Source organism: Gopherus flavomarginatus, chromosome 9, assembly GCF_025201925.1.
Source record: "Gopherus flavomarginatus isolate rGopFla2 chromosome 9, rGopFla2.mat.asm, whole genome shotgun sequence".
NCBI lineage: Eukaryota > Metazoa > Chordata > Testudines > Testudinidae > Gopherus > Gopherus flavomarginatus.
In genome coordinates this window covers 61,617,949-61,633,899 of record NC_066625.1, presented here as the reverse complement: position 1 = coordinate 61,633,899, position 15,951 = coordinate 61,617,949, and the positions used below count along the sequence as shown (strand labels likewise).

General features: G+C 41.1%; 1 protein-coding gene across 7 annotated transcripts in view; it reads right to left on the bottom strand.

Moving 5' to 3' along the window:
- The window catches only part of OTUD7A (OTU deubiquitinase 7A), a 260,695-nt gene extending 244,974 nt beyond the window's left edge, over positions 1-15,721 (bottom strand). For all 7 annotated transcript variants that reach the window (XM_050966986.1, XM_050966987.1, XM_050966982.1 and 4 more), the window contains exon 1: positions 15,560-15,721. The gene's annotated coding sequence lies outside the window, so the exon portion shown is untranslated. The remainder of the gene's footprint in view (positions 1-15,559) is intronic.
- Between the last annotated feature and the right edge of the window lie 230 nt (positions 15,722-15,951).

Here is a 15,951-nt window from a genome sequence, read left to right as displayed (position 1 = left end):
ATATTACCACAAAGCCTCTCTTCTTATTTAACATGCAATATATGCAGTGACCTAATTTAACAGTGCAAGGCTTGAACAAAGAAAGGAGAGCTAGTAAATCCAAATGTAGATAATATCATTGCATTCTGACTGCACAGACATGGGAAAGTACAGGACCAATAGAGATAGAACCACTGCATCTCACTAGCAGAACTGTGCATCAATCATTTTACTAAGTAGCCAATGGGACTGTTTACGAACAGTCTTTTAAAAACAAAAACACAGAGGAAGTTCTCTGAGAAACTTCTTAGGGGCTAAGGATTTTTGTGCATCAAAAGGGTTTTTGAAAACTGTAATAACATTGCAGATAAGCTCATTTATCTTCATAACAAGAACAAACCCTATTCATATTATTATGCTAAAAGAAAAAGAAAGGAGGTCACATACAGTGCTTATTATTTCAAACAATAAAATTACGAGTACTGTTAACTCACCCATTACCCTGAGTAAAAGGTAACAGTAAAAACAGAAGATAAACATAAGTTCCCATAATTAGAGTTTTGCTCACTGAAGCACTGCTCTTCTAGTGTTCAGGATTTCATTGCATCAGGTAGTTCAACTATAAATAATCTCCTCTTAGAGCTATGACATACCCTAGTCCTAGTGCTACAAAAGGAAGAGGGCTAGTCATTTGTTTGGGAAAAATCTAGTCATTTGTTTCCTCCTTTAAACAAAAGTGCTTTTCCATAACCATCACCAAGAAAGAATGCAACAGCACTGAGCAAACACATATATATGGAGCTACAGTTTGTATATTTTGTTCCAGAAAAGCATGCCAAGTATTTGTTATTAATAGTGCCACCCAACGTTCAGCTTGCATCATTTGAAATGAGGAGAGGAGCCTTTTTAAGAGATCTCTCTTATAGGAAGTGTTTAAAAAAAAATCTGGCACAATTAAATCTGCTATTTTCAAAAAACAAAAACTTTTGCCCTTCCCAAGCATGCAGTATGAGAGGAGTGAACCAGGCCCATTGATCTGCCATTCACTGCTTTACAATTTTTATTTCAAAGCCTACAACCCTAATCTCAAAAAAAGTGCTGTTTATGGGCCAAATCATCCCCTATACGAGCACATCCTACATAAGGGTCAGTGAATGTCACAAATCTATGGTCCGGACATTTCCTCATAGTCATTTCAGTGGGGAGGGAAGGTGGCTTCCATCCCACAGAATGGACAGCGTAGTCCTTGAGATTTACCAGACACCCAGTGTCAAAGACACTGCCTACCATCCACCTTAATTGCTCTCCAGCCCTCTGGCAGAATATCTCCCAAGGAGCAACGAGGATGTATTTGTGTAAGCTAATGGAGACCTGTCCCCCTATTTGGTTGAGCCACACTAAATTGTTAATCTTAGATTTTGTTGGGAACATAAAGAAACAAACAGGAATCCTTTTTATGAAGCATCAGTTCATATGTTATAAAAAAGTTGAGACATAAATAGTCACTATTCCCTTTGTATCCAGAGTTGCACATAGCAGAAGAACAACATTTAGATGTTCCCTGAATCATCTTCTCGCAAAAATAAGGCAGCTTCTGCAGGAAAATAAAATATGAAATTTGAGTATAGGTATACCACAGGTTTCTTTAAGGCTTGCAAACATTCACTTATCGACAAATATGTCACACAAAAATTCACTTTTTCATGTTAGGAAAAGAGATGTGGGTTATCTTGAATGGAAAAAACTAATTTTAAAATATTAAATTATCCATCTTTATCTATCTATATCTATATCTCAAGAGAAAAAACAAACAAAAAAAAATAATCTCAGGGCTGAATGGCTTGCTATTTTCTGCTCCCTAAAGGAGGAAATACTTTCCCCACTCTTGATTTAAATAAAACTTTGTTGTTATGGTGAACTGGAAAGAGAACGAAAGATAGAAAAATACAGTGAATATTTTTAAAATTTTTATCTCACAAAGGGCAGAGACTTGACCAACTAGATTAAAAATAAATGTTATAACCAGCTTCAAAACATCACCATATGACTATGAGCTGTTTAGGCACGAAAATAAATCTTTTCTGGTTGTAGAAGACAATGAGTTATCTTTTCGAGTTAATTGAGGTCTAAACTGCAGTGGCATAATGTTTGGTGTCAGGAATAGCATAACTGCTGCATCAGCTGCTTTGAACACTGGTGGAGAGGAGTTAAGCTGGGGACATTTAAAATGGATGCACATTCTGCAGGTTTTCTGGTATGGATACTCTGCTTTTCTGCTGGGCTGCCAAAACTATGACCACACAAAGGTCATATGCTCATTTCAGTGAGTGCCAGTGAACAAGGGCCTGCTGAATGCACAAAGACAGCTTGCTTGAAAGAAGATCCTCCTGAATAATAAGCAATGAAGAGTTTATGACCCACGCTTAAGTCACATACAAGACCAAATTCAAGCAAATCTGGGCCCCGCTGCAAAGGCATTCTATTGGGTCTCCCAGCTGCAAGTTCTAGGATTCCACGTGCAACTCCTATCATCCTATCTGCCCCATCCTTCTTCCCTAGCTGGAAAGGTTCTCCCTCTTGTTGGTGAAGGAATGAAAACAGGCTTCAGGCTATGGGTTCTAGGTGGCCAGGCCTGGTGGTCGGAGTGGTGGTCAAAGTCAGACACAGGGCCAAGGGAAGATCTGTAACTGGGATCTGGAGCAGATTGTGGGTCAGAACTGGGGTCAATCTGTGGACAAGCCAACTCAGGATTGTCGTCATAGTCAGGCTGAAGGTCGAAGCCAAGTTGGAATTAGCACCAGGGTGTTTTTGAGGGGGCGGGGGAGGAAGATGAGGAAGCAGCTGCAGGGCTGGACTGAGTCAGGAACAGAACTGGAGCAAGGTCAGGGTAGGGCACAGACAAGGCTGAAGCATGCTGGAACAAGGCTGAGGCAAGGCTGGAGGCAGGAACAGAAATCACATCAAGAGCAGGCTGAAAATCTAAGGAATCTGTGACAGCGCAAGATGGCAGGAGGGTTCCTGGCTGTGCAGTGCTATTGCACAAACTAACTTGAAGCTTGGGTGTTGGGGGGAGCTCAGTGAAACACTTGTGGCTGGGAATCCTCTGACTCAGGCTCTGCTCAAGCGATAGGCTGCACCATACCTAAGTCATTGCACCTATAGAATTTCTGGGGGAAATGGGCAGGCTTCTAAGGGCCCCTCCCCTGGCCTAAGGGGCAGGAGCCACTGAACTCAGGGGTCAAGTAAATTTGCAGGACAACAAATGAAAAACCAGGGACAGGAGTGAGGGTCACAGGGTCAAAAGCAGGAAGCCAGAGGGGGACATCGAGCAGAGAACCCCAGACAGTGCCCACTGTGCCTCATAACCATCCAGGGAGCCAGTGGACGTGGCCCAGAGGAACTCTGCCCAGAGATGTGACTTCTGGGAAGAGCGGAGTCACAGAGCACCTCCCCCATCCAAATCCTCCTTCTGGTATGGTGGATGGCCACCTCGGACAGTGACAGGAGGAGGTCTCGCAACTTCATGGGGCCACTGATGAGACGTGCATAGAGCAGGAGGTGTGGGGAGAAGTGCAGCCCAAAGTTGAGGAGAAGGTTTTGGAGGAGCCGGAAAACAGGCTGCAACCTAGCGCACTCGAGGTAGATGTGTACCAGGGTCTTCCTCACACTGCAGAAGAGGCAAGTGTAGAGGAAGAGGGTGAACCATGCCAGTGTTTGTGAATTTCTCACAATAGGCCACCTGTACAGAACTTGCCAGCATGTTCATGGATGGATTTAAGAGAATAGTGGATGGAGATTGCCTGTTAAACAGGAGGTAATGGAAACCTGTGATGTGCCCCTGGCCAGAACATAATAGATAATAACAGCCCTTATTACAAAACAGCATAGCTGTTGTCACCTTTAATCATAATGACACTTCCATATGCCTTTTCTCTGTATTACTCTGATCTGCCTCAGTGCTAGAAAAATTTTGCACAATACAGAATGGAAGAAATGTATACTTTATTAACTGGGAAAAACTGCAGCCTTCTTTAAGTGCAGTCTTTCCAAGAAGGCCTCCATCATGAAGGAAAGAACTACGAAGTATTGTAGTTGAACAAGCTGCATGAACAAAACAGTCAGGGTCTATGATGCTACCAGTGATTTTTTCTTCTCTTCACGATGATGCGGATGGATAAGCACTACTAGACAATGAATGTACCACAGCAGAATGGATTTGGGGCACTAATGTCTGGACAAAAGAACAGCCTAATTCTTCAGTTTATTCTGTCCTCACTCTGTCAAGCCATAGTGCTCTTGCTTCCTGGAGTCCTTTACCAAAAACACTTCAGAGGGATAAGTGAAACATGGGAAGTTCCATATCAGATTAGGTGAAAGCAGCATGATCTAGTCAGTAGGGCCCTGGACTGGAATTCAGGAGACTTGGGTTCTATGCCTGGGTGGGCCGCTAACCTGATGTGGACTCTGATTAAGTCACTTGACTTGCGTCCCCTCCCACTGTCTTGTTCATTTAGACTCCACACTCTTCAGGGCAGGGACTGTCTCTCACTATGTCTCTGCACAGCACCTGGGGTCTTGATTTCAGTTGAGACCAGGAGGTGCTACTATAATACAGATAATGTGTTATGTTCTTGTATATGCTACTTGTTATGACCTCCATGCTTAGCTGACTACAAAAATGAAATTTGATGGACATTTTAGCAGGTTTAATCTGAACTAAACTGCTGTCATGTTGGATAACAGGCCCAGGGCTATCTCCCCGACTTCCAAGAGATTTAAATTGGGTGTTCTAGAGGAGATCAAGTTAGAGTTTTCCAGTCATATTATAAAGGCGAGAAAGAATCATTCTGATCATCTATCCTGATCACAGCCAATGATTTCTGCATCAAACCTATAGCTTCTAGGTGAGCTATAAACTCTTTTTGAAAGGTATCCTGTCATGATTTAAAGACTGCAAGTGATGGTGAATCCACCACATCCCTCATAAGTTGTTCCAGTGGTTAGTTGCCTTCACGGTTAAAAGTTTGCACCATTTCTAGTTGAATGTGTCTAGCTTCCGCTTCCAGCCATTGGCTCCTGTTATGCCTTTTCTACTAACAGAAAGCTTTCCCATGTAGGTAGTTGAAAATTAATCTGTTCCTACACACTCCACTCCCCTAATAACTGCTTCAGAGATTGTAGACAACAGTCCAAAGAAGGGAAGAACAAAGGTTAATATTTATTTACAACTAACAAAACTGTGGGTGTGGGTGGGGGGAATATTTACAGGAATAAAGAAAGGAACCAGACATCCTAAAATAATGAGCAAAAGAATAAGATCACTTCAATATTAACAAGATACAGGACAAATAAGAGTTATAATTAGGAACAAACATTTCCATAACAAGGATTCCTATGCTAGGAGGAGATATTCCTACAACAGCTGCACAGAATAGTTCTCAAATTTAAAATTCCATCATAAAAAATGTGCAATTTCCACACACACCCCCACACACACACACACCTTCCTGACCAGCTTTGTTTCCACCAGTCTCTTTCATCAGGTACTAATATTTAGTTACCCCTGCCCCCCACAGCCTACTTGTGCCACCACATGAAACGGCTGAATCCTATTTCTCAGAATTCAGAGCACAGAATCATCTACCATTAGACCCACCTAGTTAGCCCTTAACCCACCTTTACCCAAGGCAAATTACAACTTCCGACTGGATTTACTAGCTGAAAATTTTAACAAATGGATCGCATATCTGCATCCCTTGAATGTCTTTTTAGTGGCATCAACTAACCAAATGCTCCACCGCATCTGACAGAGTTAACTCTGATAATACTCATTTTCCTAGCACAGCACCAAAGTTGAAGGAAGCATAAAGATAGATTCTTGGACCTCTTTTGTTTCCTCCTCAGTCTCTTCACAAATAGGGATCTTATTAATCCAACTGTCCTGGTTAAAATTTCCCTTTTGGCTGTTGCTTTCTGCCTACTAAAAGTCTTCTGTCATTTCTATTGGATACGTTACTCTGCACTTCCTGCCCTAAAATGTTAAATAGTGTTGCCATTGCTAAGCAGCCTCAGCTTTCCAACCCTGAGCTGGGGGGATGTAAGCATTACTGTATGTTCTATTCAAATGAGAGCGAAAGAAATCAGCAAAGCACTTTGAGAGCCTTCTGGAGGAAGAAGGTACAAATGCAAGCAATTATTTTCAAACACACTTGATGCTCTAACCCCAACCATTTAGTGATGAACAGAAATTAGAAACTTTACCACATCACTAACATGCAGAAGAATTTCGACTATAAACAAGTACATGTAACTTCCATACGTTATGTCAGGACCTCAGTTATATTTATATAAAACAATCTTGCTGCTACAAAACTTCCTATTGTGAAGAAATGCACGGCCTCAAAAGGATCTGCTATCCCATGTGCTCTTTTAGAACTAGGGACTAAACAGTTGTCCACAAGGAAATGGCTCTGAAATGTATTTCTCCATGCTGCTGCCTCAACTCAAGAAAGAGTCTTTAATGTACTGAACTGTAAGCAAAACCAAAATCATTAGATGACCCTCCCTCTTTTTAAGGAATCCCTTTTGTGTGTCTGGGTAGGTAAATGAAAGATGTAAAGAAGAGATGCGGTTTTCATCAATAAAATGTAGAAGCAGACCACTGCATACTGATCTTAAGTTGGGAGAGAGTATTTAAAGTTGAAATCAGAAAAAGTTAATTAAGATCACACGTTCACTTTCTCCACACGTGCAGAAGGGCAAGAGTTTGGTAAGGGAGATGCTCTTTCTATACAGACTAACAAGACTAATGTATTCTGTGGCCCATGAAAGAGGAGGCCAAATAGGAGGGAATCTGATTAATTTAGGCTGATATTGTAGCTGCAGGATGTAGCTGAATCTATCTGCTGTATTAGATTCTGGATGGTTGTAACTTTAGCACAGGTCACTGGTATTGGTAATCCTAAACGTGTTCAAAAATCATGAGTTGGGACTCAGAAGATCACAAACCTGGCTTTAAAAAAACCCATATGATTTTGAAAATTAATAAATGCTGGGTCTTTTCATTTGCCTTCTGATTTTTGAGCCTTAGTATTTGTTTTCAGGATCTCTCTGCAACCATGTGAGCTAGAAACTTTTCTTAATGAAAGCTGAGATTCTCATGCAGTCACCTATCTCCAGGACCCTGGAGTTTTAAACAAAGACACATGCAACACTGGATCACTTTGCATAAAAGTTGCAAGTATGTGAGATAGCTTGGATCCTCAATCAGTGCAGCAGGGGCACTAGGTTCAGAATTATTCCCATCTCTGACAACATGGTGGTGGGGTTTTGTTTGTGTGTTGTGCCTTTAGTGACCTCTGGTCTGTTTTCAAGTATGTTCAAAACAGTCCGTCATCACAATTAGAAAAACAGTATTCCAGGCACATATTAAAACAGGATAAAACAAATCCTTCTAGCATCCCTTACGTTAATTCCAGACACCAGTATTACCAGTGGAAATACAATCAGTGTAACAAAACAGAATCAACATTATTTTGCTGTGTGCTCACTCACGGCAAAGGTTCTGGCCCCTCCTTGAATAGTCAACATATATGATTACTCAATAAAATACTACTGGAGCTTTCCTACATGCTCTATGATCCTAAGAGAATCACAGAAACATAGGACTGGAAGGATCCCTGAGAGGTCAACAAGCCCTGCCCCCTTGTGCTGAGGCAGGACTCAGTAAACCTAGACCACCCTGACAGGTATTTGTCCAATCTCCAATGATGGGGATTCTACCACCTACCTTAGTAACTTATTCACATACTTAATTACCCTTATAGTTTGAAAGTGTTTCCTAATATCTAGCCTAAATCTCCCTTACTGCAGATTAAGCTGATTACCTCCTTCAACTTCAGTGAACATGGAGTACAATTGATCCCCCTTCTCTAGGTAACAGACCTTAACATATTTGAAGACTTATCAGGTCCCCCCTCAGTCTCTCTCTCTCTAAATTGAATGTGCCTAGTTTTTGTTTGTTTGTTCTGTTTTTTAAACCTTCTCAAATAGATCAGGTTTTCTAAACATTTCATCATTGTTGTTCCTCTCCCCAACTGGACTCTCTCCAGTTTATCTACATCCTTCCTAAAGCGTGGCACCCAGAACTGGACACAGTACTCCAGCTGAGGCCTCATCAGTGCTGAGTAGAGCAGGAAAATTACCTCCCATGTCTTGTATATGATATTTCTGTTAATACACCCCAGAATGATCTTAGCTTTATTTGCAACTGCATCACATTCAATATGTGAGCCACTACAACCCCCAGGTCCATTTCAGCAGTATTAGCACCTAACCAGTTATTCCCCATTTTGTAGTTGTGCACTTGATTTTTCCTTCCTAACTGAAGTACTTTGTACTTTTCTTTATTGAATGTAATCTTGTTGATTTCAGACCAAATCCCTAGTTTGTAAAGGTCATTTTGAATTCTAATCTTGTCCTCCAAACTGCTTGCAACTCTTCCCAGCTTGGTGTTTTCTGCAGATTTTATAAGCATACTCTCCACTCCATTATTTAAGTCATTAATGAAAATACTGATTAGTACCAGACCCAGGACTGACCCCTGCAGGAATCCACTACATACGCCCTGCCAATTTGACAATGAACCATTGATAAGTATGGTTTAAGTATGATCTTCCAATCAGTTGTGTACCCACCTTATAGTGGTCTAGATGGAATTACATTTCCTTACTTTGTATATGAAAATATCTTGTGGGACTTTGTCAAAAACCTTACTAAAAATCAAGCTATATCACAAATAGGAAAGGAGGAGCACAGCACAATGCTGGGAAGCTGCAAAATACAAAGATGGATGCAAAAAATGGCTACCTTAATTTAACTTAAAAAGTGGTAGTTGTAGTCCATCCTCTATACAGGCAGAATGGTAGTTAAATGTCATTTAAAATACAGGGAAATTATGCCCATGCATCAAAAATAGCACAACTCCAAATATTTTTACCGATGAAATTTCAAACAAACAAACAGACAATGTGAAATATTCTGATTCCACATGGATACATTCAAAATTATTAGTAGCTTTGCCCATTCTGAAAACAAAGATTAACACTCTCGATATGACAGTATTTAAAAATACTTTCATCAAGCAAGTTCTTGCATTTTCTAGCTAAAGCAGCCACTGTTATATTACAAACACTTCCAACCACACTGCTTGCCAGTTTTTTTATGAACAAAAGTAAAACATCAATAATTAATGATTTTAGGAAACTTATTGAAACTGAAATACAAATGTAATTGATTTAAACTAAGAAAGAAGAAGTAGCATCACTGTATGTAAAGCAATAAAAACTAAGAAAGATGCATGTATATAGACAAATTTACTAAGCAGATGACTGAATCCAACAGGTCTGCGGCCAAATACACTGTATTCAGAAATCTCCAATTCCAAAAATCGAGTTAAATTGACAAAATGCATAACTTTAATCAATAGTGGTTCTACGTGAATTACTCTGTCTCAATTTATTACACTATACCAGTGTTTCTCAAACTTGGGACGTCGCTTGTGTAGGGAAAGCCCCTGGTGGGCCAGGAACTGGTTTGTGTACCTGCGGCGTCCACAGGCCAGCCAATCGCAGCTCCCGCTGACTGCGGTTCGTCAGTCCAGGCCAACGGGAGCTGCTAGAAGCGGCGGCCAGTACGTCCCACAGCCCACACCGCTTCCAGCGGCTCCCATCGGCCTGCAGCGGCGAAGCACAGCCAGTGGGAGCCTTGATCAGCCAAACCTGTGGATGTGACAGGTACACAAACCAGCCCGGCCTGCCAGGGGCTTTCCCTACACAAGCAGCGTCCCAAGTCTGGGAAACACTGCTTTAAAGTGTTATAACAAAGTTTAGACACTTGATCAAAAACACAGAAAATACCGATGGGTTAAAAAACAAATCTAATTTCAAAGTAAGCAAGTGCCAGATGACCCATTGCTCATCCCACTGCAATCAGTAACAGCGCTTCTAGGCCCAACGGGATACTGCATCTAGTTCTGGTGTCCATAATTCAGAATGGATGTTGATAAATAGGAGAGGGCTCAAAGATGAGCTATGAGAACGATGAAAGGATTAGAAAACGTGCCTTATAGACACAAGAAGAGCTTGATCTATTTAGCTTAAGGAGAAGGCTAGGGGCTGGCTTGATCATAGTCTATAATACCTACATGGGGAACAAATATTTAATAAGAGCCCTTCGATCTAGCAGAAGATGGTATAACATGATCCAATTGCTGGAATCTGAAGCTAGATAAATTCAGACTGGAAATAAGGTGTAAAATTTTAGCAGTGAAAGTGCTTAATCATTGGAACAACTTACCAAGGGTTGTGGTGGATTTTCCATCACTGACAATTTTTAAATCAAGATTGAACATTTTGCTAAAGAATATGCCCCAGGAATTATTTTGGGAGAAGTTCTGTGGTCTGTGTTACACAGACAGTCAGACTAGAAGATTACAATGGTCCCTTCTGGCTTGGAATCTAAGTTTCTTAGCAATGACTATTCATGTAAAGATTTGCATTGAATACTGTGAAGAGACAATATTCCCCTGTGAAGGAAACAAACTCAGAACATTTTCTGTAAACTGTATTAAAAAATAGATTTTCAAACTACTTTAAATAATTCAGTCTTCAGTTGTAAGATTTATGAATTATTTTGTTCAGATCAACATTGGTTTTAAAACACTGATAGATAACGAACTTTATATAGAAACAATAAGCAAGTCAAAATGTTCAAATATATATTACTCACATACCTTTCAGACTCAGAGGCCTGAGTTTAAAATACTTAACAAGGTAATAAAGATAATTCTAAAGAACATAGTATTTAAAGAACAAAAAGAACAACACTGAAAATAGTTAAATCATAGAATCATAGGACTGAAAGGGACCTTGAGACCCCTCCAGACCCCTGCACTTGGGGCAGGACTAAGTATTATCTAGACCATCCCTGTCAGGTGTTTGTCTAACTTGCTCTTAAAAATCTCCAATGATGGAGATTCCACAACCTCCCTAGGCAATTTATTCTAGTGCTTAACCACTCTGACAGGAAGGTTTTCCTATTGTTCAACCTAAACCTCCCTTGCTGCAATTAAGCCCATTGCTTCTTGTCCTATTCTCAGCAGTTAAGAACAACAATTTTTCACCCTCCTCCTTGTAACAACCTTTTATCTGCTTGAAATATATAACCCAATCACCTGTTTACTTCAAACAAAAAAGATCAATAGCTCATACAAAAAAAATATTTATACACACACACACACACGAACTGATGAGTACTGCTCATATCAATGACCCAATAATACTACAGCAAAAGACTGCTGTTAAGGGCCACTGGTATGACAGGTACCTAATACACATAGTACTGACTTCAAAATAAAGCATTGAAAGGAGAGCTGGAAGATAAAGGAAACTCAGAATAAAGATTAAAAAACACATCAATTCATTTTGTTCTTTCAAGTATTTTAAAATCCATCAGAAATGCTTATCAAATACAATGTTGCTATGAAAATAATGGAAAACAGCAAGTTAGCAAAAACTTTTACATATCCACTCCCTGTATATTTAACACGTTTCCCATTTTGACCTTTTTTGGGTTAACATTTGGTGAAGCCTGGAGGACAGCAAATAAAGGTGAGGCAGTGCAATAAATCACAGTTATTTCATCAACAAATTTTTTCTATTTATAAAACATAGGCTAATTGTTCTGCCAGGAAAGCCCAAATATTACTATCCAAGAGACAGAAAACTATTTTGCCATCTTATTTGCTATTGTATGACATTATTGTGAGCAATACACTGTGTCAGAGTTTGTTTTCTCAGCTCACCTATCTGTAGGGTACAATTCACCCCTATGTCAAGGCTCAGCATAAGGTCTATGCACTACTTATGCCTTACTTAAACTGGCTGAATTTCACCCCTACTGAAAATAGAGGTCCAGATGCTTAGGTGAGGTAAGTCAACATAGTCTCATTGAGGTCAATAGAGTGACATCATTCATCTCATCCAGAACATCTGTATCATCTAGTTCTACATAATGGAACATATTTCTTTGCACACATTTATGCGCTAAACTGGTGCATGCTAAAAGGAAAAATTAAAACTTCAAACACAAAGACCATGCCAGCTAAAAAACAGTATCCCCCGCTCTTCCCCCCAATGCAGGTCTCACTTTTCTGACAGCAAGATTTGATATTTAAACAGCTTGCTATTTCCTTAACTAAAAACATAAGATTTAATTTCCATTTAATATATTTTTCTGTAATATATTTTTCTGTATATGTTTCATGAAACATAGTCAGTAAAATCTGAAGTCTAAGTGATCTAGTGGTAAGTGTTCTACAAGTTTTCCTCTAATCCTCCTTTCCCACCCCCAACTCAAACTTTGTCTCCATCAATACATAAGTTGCGCTCACCAAAAATAAAAAAGTTGTTGTTCCTCTGGTGGTATTAGAGAAATCAATATTTTTAAGGCTGCCAAGAAATCACTAAAGATATAGGACTACAACATCGCCACTACAATATTATTTCTAGCTCATGAAATTAAGAGGAAAAACCTAATTTTATCCAAACTGAAAGAGACAATAGACACATAAAAAAGTAGCCACATTTCTAAGAGGAAAATACGATCAAGACTAACAAAAATACAGTGACAAATAGTTGTCGAGGTTCTTAAAAAAAATAAATTAACACATCTTTTCATCTACGCAGGTATTACACCAAAGAACTCTATCCAGATAGAAAATGATGTAATGCAGCACTGTACACTAGTATGAACAGAGATAAGCAGTTTAGCAAGGAACATATTGCATTTTATCAAATCCATAACAGCCTTAATAAAATTGACAAAATGTTGACTATGATTTTAAAAATATCACTTACACTTTCAGCCTTGTCTATGTACAGACAACACAGGTTCACAAATTCACAAAGATATGCCATCTCATATCTTAAGTGTTCTGATTTATAGCGATACTTAGGACTATCGCGACAACAATTAGTACGGTGGATGCATCTGTAAGGCTTCCTTCCTACCAGCAGGTATTAAGTTTCTTGAATAAGTGTGTATGATACTACATGCACACAGCTCTGCAGATAGAACTCTGTAAACCCGCTGAACAAGTACAGTATGACCACTAGCTTTCCCCAAACTGACCCGAAGGCCCATTGATTGAAAGCTCATTCAATCCTTGGCCTCTCTGCTAAGATTGCCAACATGAGTGCTAAAGAGTGCCAGATAGGATGATGGTTTTGGTGTTGCGGACATGGGTCCAGTCGGAACTGACATGTGACCCCCCCCCCCAACTCATTTGACACATACAACCAAATGATAGTGGCTTTTAGCCACTACCAACCATGTCAGAATTTGAACTGCTGGACTAAAATGCATGCATCTGTATCCACACTCCCACAAACCACCTTTTTCAAACACAGATACCTCATTATGACCAGGTTGATTTTGCTATGCTTATGTAACAGATTATTAGCATATTATGGCTGATCATTAACACTTATGCCCATATGGTACTTTCAAGTGATATCATTTTATAAACAAATTAAACTGTTGCACAGATGATTGAGATTCTTGTAAACTATTTACATCAAAATGCAGAACCATGAAAAAGTAAAACTCAAGAAAATATTATTTCAATACTATATCACATTAAATTCTCTGCACTACCACTTTCATCACGTCCCTAATTTGGGTTTGCTGTTCCACATCTTATCCCACGTTAGGGCCTTATCAAGCTGAGGTGTGACTGTAATAAAACATGCCAGAAAGGGAGACAGGAAAGGATGGACCATGGGATAATTTCTTTGATCTTATTCTGCACTCAGATATGCAAGCTTTACTTTGACTTATGCCAGTGAGAGCTGCACATGTACATCTTAGCACAGAATTTGGCCCTTAATTATATTTTAAAAAAGCCAAACAATTATCAGCTCAAACCGAGAGTAGAAAATGGGGCCCCTAAACATTTAGGTTCATACCTCAGGAATGAAAAGAGAACAGTTACAACACAACCTCCCAGCTACCATATATTTTAACAATAGATCATAAACAATACTTTGTACTTCTAGAGTACCTTCTATCCACAGATCTCAAAGCATTTCACTGTTAGATTTATGCCACACCAATCTTTTCCAGATTCAACGTCAAATACTTGAACTGGTTTTGTGGTAGGTTGATTTTTTTTAAAAAACCTGTTCACATGAGGTATTTCAGTTTCTTTTGGGCTAAGATGTGTTCTCTGTGGATTGGTTTAGTATTAGAAACAAGCCAATTACATCCAAAGTATTTTCAATCAATTTATGCAAAATGCATGCCCTGATCATGAGTTTCAAATATGGGCCTCAGCTGCTAAAGGTCAAATTGAAAGTTGGAAAGGTTTGATTTTGTTCATATTTACATAGTTTATGTCTGCAGGGTCTATTGCAAATTTTAATTGCTGCACTGTTTGGGTGCGGGGGAACTAAGAGTTTGTAAAATTATGACATCCCTGATGTTGTCAAATTTAAAGGAGTATCCAAGGGACAACAGATTAGATTTTCACCTCTCCCTTCCCCCTTACAGAACTGGTGGAGAAGAGTAGGGTGTGCACAACATTGACCAGCGGTGGGGATAATGTTTTGATAAAACCACAGCAGGGAAGTCAACATTTTGTCCTTTTATTTTCAGTTACAGTGACACACAGCCTTACATGGCACAATTTCATAGGGGAAGATTATGAGTCTCCATAAGCCTTAAAGCTGAGAGGTGCCTGAAGCATTAAGAGAAGTGAAGAGATAAGGAGATGTTCCAATTTAAATGATGTGAGGTGGTTTGTACCTTACTGCATTATGTTTTGTAGGCACATGATATCTCACTGCATTACAAGTCACACTGTAAACTCGGGTGGATGTTTATTCACATGGATCCTGAGCCTGACCATTTCCCTTTTGTGAGTCTTTTGGGTGGGGGGGGGTGAAGGGGAGGGAAACCATCTATCGGCGAATGCCTCTCTCACAAATGGCCTGTGAAGGTCCAGCAGCAGCAGGGGTCATCACTTGCCTAAGCCAGCTTCCTGCCCACAAAGGGAATACCCAGCCAAGAAGCAGGCTCCCATCAGATAAAGCAGGGACTACAGCCATGAATTCGGTGGGAGATTCTGCAATGCAGAATCCCTTCCAGGAGCTGACTATTGAATGGGAGGGAGGAAGGGAGCGGGGAAGGGGGTGGGGGGCACTGCCTGCATTTTCACAGGCAAGGATTTACACAAGGTTATGAACGAGACGGCTTGGCCCTATTGCTGCCCCAGCCCAGACCCGACTGGAACTTCTCTGGCATGGGCGGCTCTGACAGCCCTGAGAGAGGACATCGCCGCTGGTCCCAGCGCCCGGCTGAGCTGCTGCAAGCTGGGAGTGATTTAGGAGCAAGCGGCGAGCGCACCTGTCCCATCCCCTCTGCTGCAGTGACACTTGCCCGCACTCCCTCCCGATCCGATCCGCCCCTGCCATGCACAGCACCCGCCGAGGAGGAGGAGGAGGAGGAAGCAGCCTCTTACCTGCTCCTGCTGCACCTCCTGCCAGCCCTGATTACCCGAGCTCCATTCTCCTCTAATTGGGGGATGGGGGTGAGGGGGAAACAGATCAGCTGGAGCGCTCTCCCCCAGCTGCTGCTTTCAGTCACTGTGGTCCTCCCCGGCTGGCCTGGGGGAGCAGCTGCTTCTCCCCTCCTCGCCCTGCAGAAGGAGAAAGGGAGAGACCCACCTCCTGCCGCGGCCGCCTCCTCCCCATGAAGTCACCGGCTGCACGGCCCGCCCCCTCTTCTCCCTGCAGAAGCCGGCGCGGAGAGGGGTGGAGCGCTCCTCCCTGGGCTAGGGGACGTGCCTGGCCGCTTGAGTGACACGCTGGGCCGGCAGCAGTCGCGGGAGGCAGCGGAGCCCGAGCCCGACTC